The sequence below is a fragment of the Microtus oregoni genome, unplaced genomic scaffold (assembly GCF_018167655.1).
Source record: "Microtus oregoni isolate MIOR12 unplaced genomic scaffold, Mior012 000058F_ref0000040, whole genome shotgun sequence".
NCBI classification, from domain to species: Eukaryota; Metazoa; Chordata; class Mammalia; order Rodentia; family Cricetidae; genus Microtus; species Microtus oregoni.
Genome location: NW_024543834.1, coordinates 4,351,315 through 4,365,973, shown reverse-complemented (window position 1 = coordinate 4,365,973; position 14,659 = coordinate 4,351,315).

The following is a 14,659-nucleotide window of genomic DNA, read 5'->3' as shown; positions in this document are numbered from 1 at the left end:
AAAGAACTGGCCTGATGTTTTCAGGTTGCTTTGTGTTAGTAGCCTTGTGTTAGATTTCTGCACCTCTGACCTTGAGCATGTCTGTTAAGTTTTTCATTTATGATCTACATACAGAAACATCTAGTCTCGTTTGAATTTGCTCTGAGATGAAAACGAGTTAATTGTGTGTAGTTTGTCTTAGACTGGGGAGAAATTATTGTTTTCTTGTCTTAGTCTGAGTAAAGGGATCAAAGCAGGCTTTTAAGTGTCTTACAGTACTCATGTAGCAATAGATCTGGTTAAGAAGCATATCCTAGTATGTTTTCTATATATTAAAGAATACAGCTTAATGAGGTATCATCTTCCTGATCATTCACAGATATATGTGCCCATAATATTATAGTGGCATTTCACTTGTATTTTAATAAGTAAAACCAACCTGAAGACCAGAAAAGAAAAAAAAAAAAGTTACTGGCTTTAACCTTGATCTCAGTCTGAAAATGAACATCCTGCCTCCAGGGATTTCAGAATGAGCCTGAGCCTGAGAACTGTCTCTTCCCATTTTATAATAGTCTCTAGTTCTAGGATTAAAGGCATGTACCACTACCTCTGGGTTTCTATGGCAAGCTAGTGTGTCTTCTGGGATTAAAGGTGTGTGTTATTACTGCCTGGTCTATAACGCTGGAGAGTGTAGCTGTCTTATTTTTTTGATCCTCAGGCAAGTTTAATTTATTAAAATACAGATGAAATGCTACTACATGATATTGAGATGCAATTTGAGATTACACATATATATCATATGAAATTGCACACTACACTACAGGTATTGGGGAGCACCATAACTGTTTTAAAAATATGAAATTACAGACATGAACAGCGGTTTTCAGAGTTGGTGGTCCTGTAGGCCCTGCCTGGATGAGACTCTCCTCCATTAGAGAATCATTTCTCTGGCAGGTTGACACCTAAATACTGGTTGTTACCTGTTTCAACTCTCATGGCCTCCAACAGTGCAGTAGGTATCTGGATGGTTGAGCCATCTTGCCAGTCTAGGATAGAATAATTTTTAATTGAATAGTAATCTGCTAAGTGTAGGGCTTAATATTCCTATACTTTAGGAAAAACTATCTTCAAAGAATCAGCCCCTGCCCAGCACCCTTGGTATGAGGAATTCTTTGCAGGATTTCTTTTTTTTTTTATTATTATTATTTTTTTCCATTCAAAAAATTTACACTTCCTCCCCTCCTCCCATTTCCCTCCAGCTCCCCCACTCACCCTCCTCCCTCCCCCTCCCTCCTTAAGAGAGGGCAGGAAACCCTGCCCTGTGGGAAGTCCAAGCCTTCCCCATCCAGTCCTAGGAGGCTTTGCATCCAAATAGACTAGGATTCCAAAAAGCCAGTATGTGCAGTAGAAACAAGTCCCAGTGCCTTTATCAATGGCTTCTCAGTCAGCCCCCATTTTCAGCCACATTCAGAGAGTCCGGTTTTATCCCATGCTTTTTCAGTCCCAGTCCAGCTGGATTTGGAGAACTCCCATTAGAACAGGCGCATTATCTCAGTGGGTGGACCAACCCCTAGCAGTCCAGACTTCCTTGCTCATCTTCTCCCTCCTTCTGCTCTTCAACTGGACCTTGGGGGCTCAGTCCGTTGCTCTGATGAGAGACTTTATCTCCATCTGTCGCCAGATGAAGACTCTATGGTGATATTCGAGATAATCATCAGTGTGATAGTGGGGCAAGGCCAGTTCAGGCACCCTCTACTCTGCTGCCAAAGGACCTATCTGGGGACATCCCCGTGGACACCTGGGATCCCCTCTAGAGCCAAGTCTCTTGCCAACCCTAAAATGGCTCCTTTAATGTAGATATCTTCTTCCCTGCTTCTATATCTGTCCTTCCTCCATCTCCATCTTCCCACTCCCCAAGCACTCTCCAGTCTTTCCCTTTTCCCTTCTCTCTCCCACTCTCCCCTTCCCCTACCCCCACCCCCATGCTCCCAACTTTTGCCCAGCAATCTTGTTTGCTTCCAATTTCCAAGAGGATCTATATATGTTTTTCTTTGGTTTGACCTTGTTATTTGGCTTTTCTAGGCTTGTCAACTATAGGTTTAATGTCCTTTGTTTATGGCTAGAGTCCACTAATAAGTGAGTACATTCCATATTCATCTTTTTGGGTCTGGGTTATCTCACTCAGGATAATATTTTCTATTTTCATCCAATTGCATTCAAAATTCAAAATGCCATTATTTTTTACCGCTGAGTAGTACTCTAATGTGTATCTAGTCCACACTTTATCCATTCTTCCATGCATAAAGTGCATCCATTGAAGGGCATCTAGGTTGTTTCCAGGATCTGGCAATTACAAATAATGCTGCCATGAACATAGTTGAACAAATGTTTTTGTAGTATGGTTGGGCATCTCTTGGGTATATTCCCAAGAGTGGTATTGCTGGATCCTGAGGTAGATTGATTCCTAATTTCCTGAGAAACTTCCACAGTGATTTCCAAAGTGGCTATAGAAGTTTGCATTCCCACCAGCAATGGATGAGTGTTCCTGTTACTCCACATCCTCTCCAGCATAGGCTATCATTGGTGTTTTTGATTTTAGTCATTCTGAAAGGTGTAAAACGGTATCTCAAAGTTGTTTTGATTTGCATTTCCCTGATCGCTAAGGAGGTTGAGCACGACCTTAAGTGTCTTTTGGCCATTTAAATTTCATCTGCTGAGAATACTCTTTTCAGTTCAGTACCCCATTTTTTAATTGGATTAATTAGAATTTTCATGTCCAGTTTCTTGAGTTCTTTATATATTTTGGAGATCAGATCTTTGTCTGATGTGGAGTTGGTGAGGATCTTCTCCCATTCAGTAGAATGTCTTTTTGTCTTAATGACAGTGTCCTTTGCTTTACAGAAGCTTCTCAGTTTCAGGAGGTTCCATTTATTCACTGTTCAGCTCAGTGCCCCATTTTATAATTGGGTTGATTAGCGTTTTACAGTCTAGTTTCTTGAGTTCTTTATATATTTTGGAGATCAGACCTTTGTCAGTTGCGTTGTTGGTGAAGATCTTCTCCCAGTCAGTGGGTTGCCTTTTTGTCTTAGTGACAGTGTCCTTTGCTTTACAGAAGCTTCTCAGTCTCAGGAGGTTCCATTTATTCAATGAGGCCCTTAATGTCTGTGCTGCTGGGGTTATACGTAGGAAGTGGTCTCCTGTGCCCATGTGTTGCAGTCTATTTTCCACTTTCTCTTCTATCAGGTTCAGTGTGGTCGGATTTATATTGAGGTCTTTAATCCATTTGGACTTGAGTTTTGTGCATGGTGATAGATATGGATCTATTTTCATTCTTCTACAGGTTGACATCTAGTTATGCCAGCACCATTTGTTGAAGATGCTCTCTTTCTTCCAGTGTATACTTTTAGCTCCCTTGTCAAAAATCAGGTGTTCATAGGTTTGTGGGTTAATATCCGGGTCTTCAATTTGATTCCATTAGTCAACGTCTCTGTTTTTATGCCAATACCAAGCTGTTTTCATTACTGTAGCTCTGTAATAGAGTTTGAAGTCCGGGATGGTAATGCCTCCAGAAGTTCCTTTATTGTATAGGATTGTTTTGGCTATCCTGGGTTTTTTGTTTTGCCATATAAAGTTGATTATTGTTCTTTCAAGGTCTGTGAAGAATTTTGTTGGGATTTTGATAGAGATTGCATTGAATTTATAAATTGCCTTTGGTAGAATTGCCATTTTTGCTATGTTGATCCTACCCATTCAAGAGCATGGGAGATCCTTCCATTTTTTGGTCTCCTCCTCAATTTCTTTCTTCAAAGCCTTAAAGTTCTTGTCAAATAGACCTTTCACTTCCTTGGTTAGTGTAACCCCAAGATATTTTATGCTATTTGTGGCTGTCGTGAAAGGTGAAGTTTCTCTGATTTCCCTCTCTGCTTCTCTATCCTTTGTGTATAGAAGGGCTACTGATTTTTTTTTTTTTGGAGTTGATCTTGTATCCTGCCACATCACTGAAGGCATTTTTCAGCTGTAGGAGTTCTTTGGTAGAGTTTTTGGGGTCATCAATGTACACAATCATATCATCTTCCTTGCAGGATTTCTTTAAGGAATTCTTTGCAGGCAAACTCAGGGAGAGCTTTTAAGCTGGTATCCTCCCCCCCCCCCATTTGACCACTGTAGATGTATTATAATGATTACCAGGTAGAGAATTATTTCTCCTGAAGACTGACTGGTGGAAGTGCAAGGCTCATCTCTTATCTCTAGGAAGCCCTAGTGGATATACAACAAAACAATTGTAAAGACTGACAAGATGTCAGAGCTCCAAATGAGGACCTTAAGTATGAAGATATGCAGGCAGCTAAAAGGTGATGAGCCAGATACTGCTCTCTTCTGCATACAGCCTTGCTACATAGCATCTCTCCATGGGAGGATTTGATATTTGGAATACTAAAGTCCAAGGAGTCACTCATCAGAGAGAGTGGGAGAAGAGACTACCAGGACCTGGTCTTTGCCCCCGTTCTGTCCTCATCACCCCGCCTGGGTTCTCTGGAAAGCCTCCACTGTTGGCTGATTAAAAGAATATCACAACAAAGCTTCACTCATAAGCGCATTGAAAATCATTCTTTATAGGATCTAGGATGTAATTCAAGGTTACAAATTTGTAGAACAGGTCACTTCACATACTGTATTCTTTAATAAAGGTGTCAGTTTTGTTTCCTTCATAGATAATTTAAATGTTTTCAGCTCATTAATGGAATATATTTAAAATGCCTTTTGCATTTATCTTTTTGTTTTTGTTGTTCATTTCTTTTTTTTCTGACTCCCTTCATGGCTAGGGATAGACCACCAAGACGTGGATGCAAAATTCTGGACAGCAAAGTTTTTCTCCCTTCTTTCTTTCTGCATTTCTTCATGGAGAGGATAAATTTAGCTTTCTCTTCCAAATACTGTGCTGTGCACAGTTGAGCTTGGCACTTTTGCTGAAAACTATGAGTCATTTTTCATAAACAGAGATTGTCGAAAGTGCTTGATTCACATTCTAACAACAAATACAGAAAAAAGCCCCAAACTGAATGAGTTCCAAATTTTTCAGATGTTCTTCAAAGAGATTGAGGTGGGAAAATAATGGTCTTTGAAGATGTGTCTTGGCTTTTTAGTCTCGATTGTTTTCCACGTTTGAAATTAGGAGGATAACTGGCATTTAAAGCCATATTGTCAGCCTCACTGAAACCATCTCAAGGTCATTGTGGGATGTTAGATCCAGGATTGCCTTATTTTCTGTGACTTCTGAAGATTACACATGGAACTGACAGTGCAGTCTGCTGCATTTTATAGGTTATTAAAGTCTAGTACTTCAAACTAAATTAATTTTTAGGGAGGAGTACTTATATACAGCAGCAAAATCTGAATATTTCAAATATTTAAATCAGTAGAATGTCATCCGGCAGTGCAGGCAATTTAATAAAGCAGACAGACCACATCCAATGTAGTCTGTGATGGGCAATTACTTTTCTACCTGGAAGGTGTGATTTCCACATAAAGGTAACTTGAGTTTATTGTGTCCCATCAGTGAAATGAATCCAAGTAGACATTGCATGATAGCTACTTAGAAAGAAATAAAATTATGTACTATATGAGTGCTAAGTTAAGACTCTTGCGTGTCTGTGACAAGCAGAAAGCATATATAATGCAGCTCACTAACTGCCATGCCATTCAGTAGAACCAGTTATCAAAGAACACAACGGACCAGAATTCAACTGATATTCTAAGAGATATGACTAAAGAGTACTACGGTGACAGAAAGATGCTCTGTGGTATTGTAAGAGTAAATGCGGTAAACGCTGGAGGCAGATTTTTCTGTGGAAAGTTTTTGATAATGGATTCATGAGGTTATATTATGAAGAAGCCTATAACCCTAACTGCTGGGTTATTCACTCTCTGTTTTTCTGTATTCATTGAAACAGAACCATCACACACTCATCAGCCTACCCAAATAAAATGTCTTCTTTCTGAGCCAAGTACTTTTAAAGTGATATTCACATGCCCCATTTTTTTTTTTTGTCTCTCACTGAGCAATATCTCAGTTACAAGAGACAAATAAACAACTCAAAGAGGAAATAGAGCATTAACTCATGCCCAGTAAACTGGAAGGGGAAAGTCTTTTATAAAGTCAAAGGTTTCATTTTAAAGTTAAGAGATAGTTGTAGAGAAAAAGTCTACATTTCCAGATTATTTTGCAGCTACAGAAATGCAAAGTTATGTACTCGGTAGTATGAAGACAGCCTTTGGCACAAGCTCCCTGCTACCCAGTCCTTCATTGTGCAATCAAGATTACGGTTGTTAGAGCTCCTGTGGCTAGTTAGTTACCATGAGGTGTCCTTTAGGACAGAAGTCATGTATCCATATATTACACTCAGAATGACAATAGGGTAAATTGCTTCTGAGAACACAGTCCTTACCAGTCAGGAGTTACCTGGGCCTTGAATCACTGTATATTTATTTCCTTTTTATTTTTTCTTATTTTACTGGGTATGACTGCAGCATCAGAACTGATGCTTAGTAACACATCCAGAAAGTGTGAGGAGAAGATGATGCAATGTTTTCAAATACACTGATGAGAGAGAGAAAGAGTGGGGGGAAGGAATGAGGGCTTAGATCCACTCCAGTTCTTCAAAGAGGAAGTATGTATGAGCATTAGCTAATGCTCAAACAACAAAGAGCTCAGCTTTTCATGGTTCTGATCCAAGAATTTGAATTTAAAAATTTAAGTATTGGTGTTTACTTGGTATTTTATGCTTTCAGTGAGTACTTTCTCCATGGAAATCCCTTATGGAAGAGAGTTTGTCAACAGCAAAATCAGAGCATCGAAATTCTAACTTACCACTATCTTGTTAGAATATTGTTAATGGGAGTGACCATAAGTCCTGTAGCAACTCCAACAAATAATCTTGTAGAATGAAGACTTTACCCTTCACATCAAAGACAAACTGATTCCTAGGGATTCTACATTGATCATGGTTGAACTGTTAGTTAACAATAGATCTCTAGAATTCAAATTCATAGCTACATGACTATGAAATCTGTAGATTAGTTATCTCAACACTTCATTGTTAAGCAACAAGATCTGTCAATTATTACAAAACAACTATATCCCAATAATATGTCACACATTACAATGATGTTTTCAATCTAAGAACAGTGTTATAGATAATAAAAATAAATGATACAGAGACTGGGCCATTTGACCAATGTTCAATGGCTAAAGTGTTGCAGTTATACTTCAAGCTCACCACTGACTGAGAACAAGATGCATCTGTTTATACTACAAAATATCAGTCTTCGAACAGAAATCTTGGCAGTGCACATTCTGAGCACCGGAGACAAATCATTAGAATTGAAACAGACACCAAGATATGTGAGGGCAGATGGCATTGAATTTGAGTATGCTGAAGAGAACATGTCCTTGGGTTTGTGATGGGCAGCTGTCTGTGTATCTGCCTGGTACAGTGTGCCATAAGAGGGGAAAGTGACACAGGTTTGAGGGGAAAGGGAAGCTTGCTTTCCCCTCTACTTATGTTGCTTGGCACAGAGCTCTATAATTTCCTAGGTCTGAAAGCATTAGAAAAGATTCACTCTGATGTGTAGAGAAGGGTTGTGCATTTTTGGCATTGGCAAGCTGCTTTTAGGAAAAGGACCTTTCAAGTCTCCCATTTTGCAGTACACTTCTCAGGCTATTCAAGTAGTTCAAAGTAAATTTGAAAGCCTACTTGAATAGTGTAAATAAATAGACACTTAGGATAGATAAAATTCTGTGTTAAACTTCAAGAGAACACTAGGCTGGGAGGTAGGAAGCCCCCATGTGCTGCCAGTTTGACACTTATTTTGGTGGTGACCTTGGAGAACTCATTTCTCTCAGGGGCTCACTTTCCCCCTTTTATTTGTAAACTGAAGTATTAGATACAATAACACCTTCTGACAGTTCCCTCAGTACTGTCTAGACTTTCAGATGGAAGGTATTACATCCTTGGAACACTTCAGTTTTAGTAAAACCAGCTTGGGCTTGGTTGGTCTGTGTCAAAATAAGCTTTACATGATGTTAATTTGCAGGTCTTTGACTCTATATAGTGCCCTCTGTCTTTTTGGGCTTCCCATGTAAACACTTTATATTTCGACTCAATGAACAGATTGAGGTTGGTGTAATCAGTGACTCTTCTTTTCCCAGGCTTGAAATATGTCTTCAGAAATTCCTCAGTCCCAGACAAACAGAGACAGTTGGTAGTCTTTGGAGGCAGGCCCTGCCCTTCAACTTCTACAAGTGCTGCAACTCAAGCCTTACTTGTAGAAGGCTTGACCTATGTTCCTGGCATGGTAGCCCTTGGATCTCATAAAGTTATAAACAGGGAGTAGAGCTGGCATCTCTAAAATTCTGATGACAAACTACCAGGCCAAAAGGAGCAAACCTGGAGTCTTCCTGGTGCTGTCAGAGATCCTGGTCTTGCCTAATCAATGAGGGGGAACTAAGAAATATTGCCTGACAGCCTAGAAACAGGTGCTATCAGAGGTCCTGACTGTTCCTGGCCAATAAAGCTCGGCCACCATGTAATGTCGACTGTCAGTGGATCGAGCACATATAGTTGTCCCTTGTTGCTAAATATGTAAGTCTGTTGTAGGCCTTCTACCTGACTCCTGGAATCTGAGATTTTGACACTGCGCCTTCTCACCCTTCCCCACAAGGAAGTTGTTAGGGCCCAGCAACAAAGATCTTTAAACTTTTCCCATCTTAATCAAGTTTATTCAAAATTACTTAATACAGAACAGCACTCAGACATGCGTTGAATTCATATATTTTCGCACCAAGAAAAGATCACTTAATACCATGAGAATCTATACATCTTCAAAAGAGGACTGTGTGTTTATAATGATGTAAATTCAAATATTTCCTTAACTTTTGAAAGAATTTTATGCTCTCTCATCAAGTGTCTGAGAAGAAGGAGAATACCTTAGCACTTTTCAGAATGACACAGTTTTGACTAGTAGGGATGGTTACCCTTGAAATTCCAAGTTCAGATAGAAATAACATAAGTTTGAGACTGAAAATCTGGGGTCACACACTAGTTCTGCTGGAGTGGTTCTCAAACTTGACAGTCACATATCAGATATCCTATATATCAGCTATTAACATTGCAATTCATAGCAGTATTTAAACTACAGTTATATAGTAGCAATGGAAATAATTTTTTGGTTGTGGGTCACCACAGGACAAGGAGCTGTATTAAAGATCTCAGTATTAGGAAGGCTGAGACCTCAGGTCTGCTAGGGTAATTCTCTTCGAGGACTTAGTTGTCACTGTAGTGTTTCAGGGCAAGAAACCCCAATAGTCACCTGTCTGCCATCATGACATTGCTGTGGCACGTGGAACTATGGCTCAAAATCTTGCTCCTGTTGTATTGTACCTCCCTCTGAAAATACTTGTTGTATGAGAAAGACCCTGTCTGTCCCATTGACATCTGGGTAAGTTCAGTTGTTTGCTTTGTTCCATTGGGTATAGGCAGATTTGGAAGATGCCATGTACTTTGGCTTTGTCTTAATCTCTCCTTTTGTTCTGCAATAAGGCCAGTATATGAATGAGCCTATGTGGGTATCTTAACAAAGTACCATACACAAGGAAACTTAACACTAGACATTTATTATCTCATGGTTTAGGAAGGTGGAAGACCAATATTAAGATATTGCATATACCTTGGAACACTGAGCCCTTAATGGAATTCCTCCATCAAATCCCTCCCTTCATGTCTCATTGAATCCTATGGAAGAGGAGGAGGAAAGAGTAAAGAGTTTTCTTTTCCTTATATTATGGCTTCCAGTTTAGTGTTGCATGGAATTCTTGAGTGTGCGAACAACTGCGTCTCTGTTTCGTGTGCCTTTTTTGGGCTCTCTTCCTTTTGTCTGTTTATTTTGTCCAATTCGGGTGTGTGATTTTTTTTGTTTTATCTTACTTTATTCCATTATTATACCTCAAATGCCTGTTTGTTTTCTAATGACACAGAGTGGGATCTGGTTGGGAGAGAGCGAGGGGATGGGAGGAGTAGAGGGAAAGGACAGCATAATCAAGATATATTATGTGGGAATTCTATTTTCAATAAAAAATTCTTTTTTCAATAAAAAGAAAAAATCTAAAAAACAAATAAGTGATTTGAAATGTTTTCCAACTGGGGGAAAATGACATTGTCTACAGGGCTACTGCTTTTACTCAAGGCTGAGAGGTCAGTATCTATTTTATGTTTCTTTCCTGAATTCCAACATTTGACCGGAAGTCTTTGGTATTCTCAGGCACTCATCAGCAGAAACTTTGTCTCTTCCTTCATCTTTATTTGGTGCTCCCCTTGCATGTGTATCTGCCTGTAGGTTCATACTTTCTCTCTCTCTTTATTAATATCAGACAAGTTGCATTGAACTTCTACCCTAGTGACCTTGCCTGAATTTTTCTGAACAGATTGTATTACTAAATTAGATAGTAGATGTTCAGAGGTTAGGACTTTATAACCAGCCACATCCTGGATCCTTGAGTGAAAATAGTGTGGAAGTCGGGGGTAGTGACACAGCTGGGTGGTGGTGACAAAGTCGGGTGGTGGAGGTGCATGCCTTTAATCCTAGTACCCAGGAGGCAGAGGCAGGCAGATCTCTGTGAGGCCAACCTGGTCAACAGAGTGAGTTCCAGGACAGCCAGGTTATTACACAGATAGACCTGTCTCAAAAACAAAAACTCTGTGGAATATGACCACACTCAAACTAGTCTGTATATGAACATGAACAAAACTGGAAATCTTTGCTGTTGAATTAGGCATTATTTATTGCCCCAAATAAACAAACCAAAAGACTTCTGTAATATGGTTATGAACATTAACTAGATCAGGTGCTTGTTAGAACCTTACGACTTACATATCTTTATTTGGAATGGAGAAATAGGGTAGATTCCTTTTCCAGTAAATCCTGTATCCCAATGGAATCAGACATCCTGTTGCTGAGATCTCCAGATGACTGAATAGGAAAAGCACCAGTCTGTGAGCCAGAAGATCCTTCCTATCCTGGATCAACCTATAGTGGTATATTATTTGTGTTTTAATAAATAAAGCTTGCCTGAAGACAAGAGGGCAAAGTAGCCACACTAGTCAGTCATACAGGCCAGGCAGTGGTGGCACACGCCTTTAATCCAAGAATTTGGTAGATAGAGGTTGATGGATCCCTGTGCGTTCAAGGTTACCCTAGGTGACACAGATAGATCCAGAAACAGGTCTCGGTGGTGGCGGTTCACACCTTGAATCCCAGTATTTGGGAGTCAGACAGCTTTAATCCCAGCACCAGAGACGTAGATGTGGGAGCTGTATGGCTGGGCAGAGAGAGGAATATAAAGGGGGAAGAGATAGGAACTCACTGGAATGTGGAGTCTGAGGATTCACAGAGACAGGATCTCACCCTTTCGCTCTGAAGATTTGATAGAGGTAAAAGGTCTTTCTAGTGGTTGGCTGTTTCACTTCTCTGATTTATCATCTTGAACCCCAATATTTGTCTCTGCGTTATTATTGTTTGTGCTATGTCCACCACTGCTTGATTTTAAACTATGCTTTCCTCCCTCTACTTCAAGTTCCCCACCCCCATGATAAGGACCCGTGGCACTCAGTCATTCATTGCTCTCATCCACCACTCTTGGTTGGGTTAGAGCCGCCCAATGTCTGATTCTCCTGGGCATGTTGCTTTCTGAAGGGCAGCTGTGTCTGAATGATGTAATCAAAGAGGCAGTAAGTACTGCCTCATGAAGATAGGACTGTGTCAAAGCACGGCGTTATTTTAGAAATCTCCATCCCAGGAAATGAGTGGGATTGTCTGGTTTGAGTCAGAAGTAGCCCCAGTGATTGGCATTTATCTGAGGAACAATGTGCTGTGGTGGAAGTGGCCAAGTGTGGGTTGTCTCCGAGAAGATGGGCAGCCTTGGAGCATTCACCCAAGGGCCACCTGGAGCTATGGCAGCCCCGATTCCCATGACCTTCATGATCTTTGCAACAACCTTACACCCGGAAGCTACAATTTGCCCATTTGAAAAGAGGTCTTTGAAACAGTTGGTAGTAGGGATCACAGCAGCACAGTTACATAGCATAGCTGTGAAACTTTAAATAGTGCACAGGTTATTTTTAGATGGGTGTCTGAAAAGTTACCTTTGAAGTTACAGTTTTAACCCCAGCTCCACACATTCTGCAAAAATCACTTCATCCACTAAGAGAGCAAGTTTACTCATTTATGAAATGGGCACACTCGGTAATAAGTGAGCTTGCACAAATAATGTTATTAGAGCTCTTTACACCTAACAGATATGTACCTTCCACACCCAGTGGCTTGTTTAGACTGGATCTAAGAAATGCACAAAACTAAATCTCAGATATTTTCAAGCCTCTGGTTTTATGGTTAAGAAAACTGAAATGTAAAGAAAAATGAAATGTCTTATTCAAGGTGTTATAGCCAAAAATGAAAGAGACATTTGAAGCCAGGTGTCCTGTTACCTCGGTTGAAGGTCTTTCCACCCCACTAACCTTTCTGTGAACATACATTGTTCTAAAAGAGTGAAACAGAAGTGTCATCATTGGACATAAAACCCCCCAAGCTCATTTGTATGAATACTTGGCACTTAGATGGCCATGGTCCTTTGGGTAGCTCTGGAATCTTTAAGAGGTTTAGTGTAGCTGGGGGAAATCATTAGGAGCCAGGGCTTGAGGGTCAGAGCATAGCCCTGCTTCAGGCCTTAGTCTTTCTTCTTGTGTACCTGCTGAGAGGTGAGCAAACAACTTTACACGCTTACTGCCGCAGCCATAGGTTGTTCCCCCATCATACGGTTCATGCTCTAATGTCCTATGCCCTCCACCCTTCAGCTGAGAGAATCATCCCTCCCTTATGTTCCTTCTTGTCAATTATTTTGTCACACCAATGAGAAAATTATTCGTCAAGTTATATTATATCTTACATATAAAACCTTCACTAGGTTCATCACCTCCTTGTAACCATCTCTATTTCAATCCAGGAGATGGCACAGACGGAGACTGGAAACATGGCAATGGCAGAACTCCTCCTAGGTTGGATGGAGAATTTGTCTTGGTTCTCATGTTAGTCTTGACAAATAGGATACACATACTTTATCCCAGAGAAAATAGCTTCTTATTTGTGTTCCTTCCAAGTTGGAGTTGATCTCTGGGACTTGGAAACAATGAATAGACAGGCATTGCCTTGATATTTGGCAAGGAGATTTGGGTGGGAGACGGAGGATGTTTTTCCTGACTAGGGACTGTTTTACCACGGACTACCACCATTATTTTATTATTTTATGCTCCCTAGAGTCACTGCTAGTCATTTTACCCCTATTGAACTCATTACATCCTGAAAAATTCAAGAGTTTTTATGGGACGCTCCAGAATTCGCCATGGAGTCTTTAATGTAGAGGTGTGTGTCAAGAGATGGGTGAAAGACAATAATAGTATATTCACTCATTCCTCTCTAGCGTGTCCTGCTGGCTTGTGTGCAACGATCCTCCAGTTCGGGGAGCCTGAGGAAAAGATAGCTATCATTTTATACACTTTACTCTTTTATCCCCAGAGGAAATGAGGCTGACCTGATTAACCCAACTTAGAAACAGGTCACCACATGAAAAATTCTTTCATTTCTCTCTTCCCTGTGGAATGTATAGGTCTCCAGCTTCTCTTCCACGTGATTAGTCATCCTGAAAAGCTCTTTGCTAGGTGGAGAACCCTAGATTCTCTGACAGGTCCCTGTGGGAGGAAGTAAGTAAATTTAGTTGTAAGGATGGAATGAAGAGGGGCTCCCAGGGGAAAACAAAACAAAACAAAAAACAAACAAACAAAAAAACCAAAAAAAAAAAAAACAAGCTATAACATATGTCCAGATCGATTTCTCTGGTTCAGTTTAATCAGCAATTGAACTTACATTTTTATCCTGACTCCTGTTTAAGTTTTGGTTGGTTCCAGTGAATTGTAGATGTGCCTAAATTCATCCTTCCCTTTTGCACCAAAATATGGGAGAAGGAAGAAAGCTTTCTAAGTCTACTGAGCTTGATTCATGAATGGTTTCCCATGCATTCAAATCATCTATGTTAGGAAGTTATGATATTCTGTCACCAGAAGTGCAGGTGGACAGGACAGGCAGCCTATATGGTCGAGCAATGAATCTTGAAGTATCTGTTCTGGTTCAGGTATCAGTTTTGCACAGCCTTATCTCGTGTCTTGGGTGACACAAGACTGAGCTGCAGGGCCCACAGTGCCTTGTGTATTTATCCTCCACAGTTCTAGGCACTTTAGTGTAATGGAAAACTAGGTGGGTCTTTCCCCCCTTCCCGAGACTTCCTTTCCCTGCATTTCTATGCAAAATGTAATGTGTTTCCTTCTAAATCTAATCACTGCAATGAAGTGCAGGGACAATTGTATTAATAAGTAGAGAATAAGTAGAGAGGGCAAATGTTATGAAAGGGACCACTAAGGCATAAATTTCTTACTTAATGAGAAAAATTGTAGCACAATGATCCAATAAAGATTACAACATGGAACTCAAGTGGCATTGTTCTCATTTACTTAAACAATGTTAGACTTTTTGTTATGTTATCATTTGGGATCCAGTCATGGTAATTCAACCTTTATGC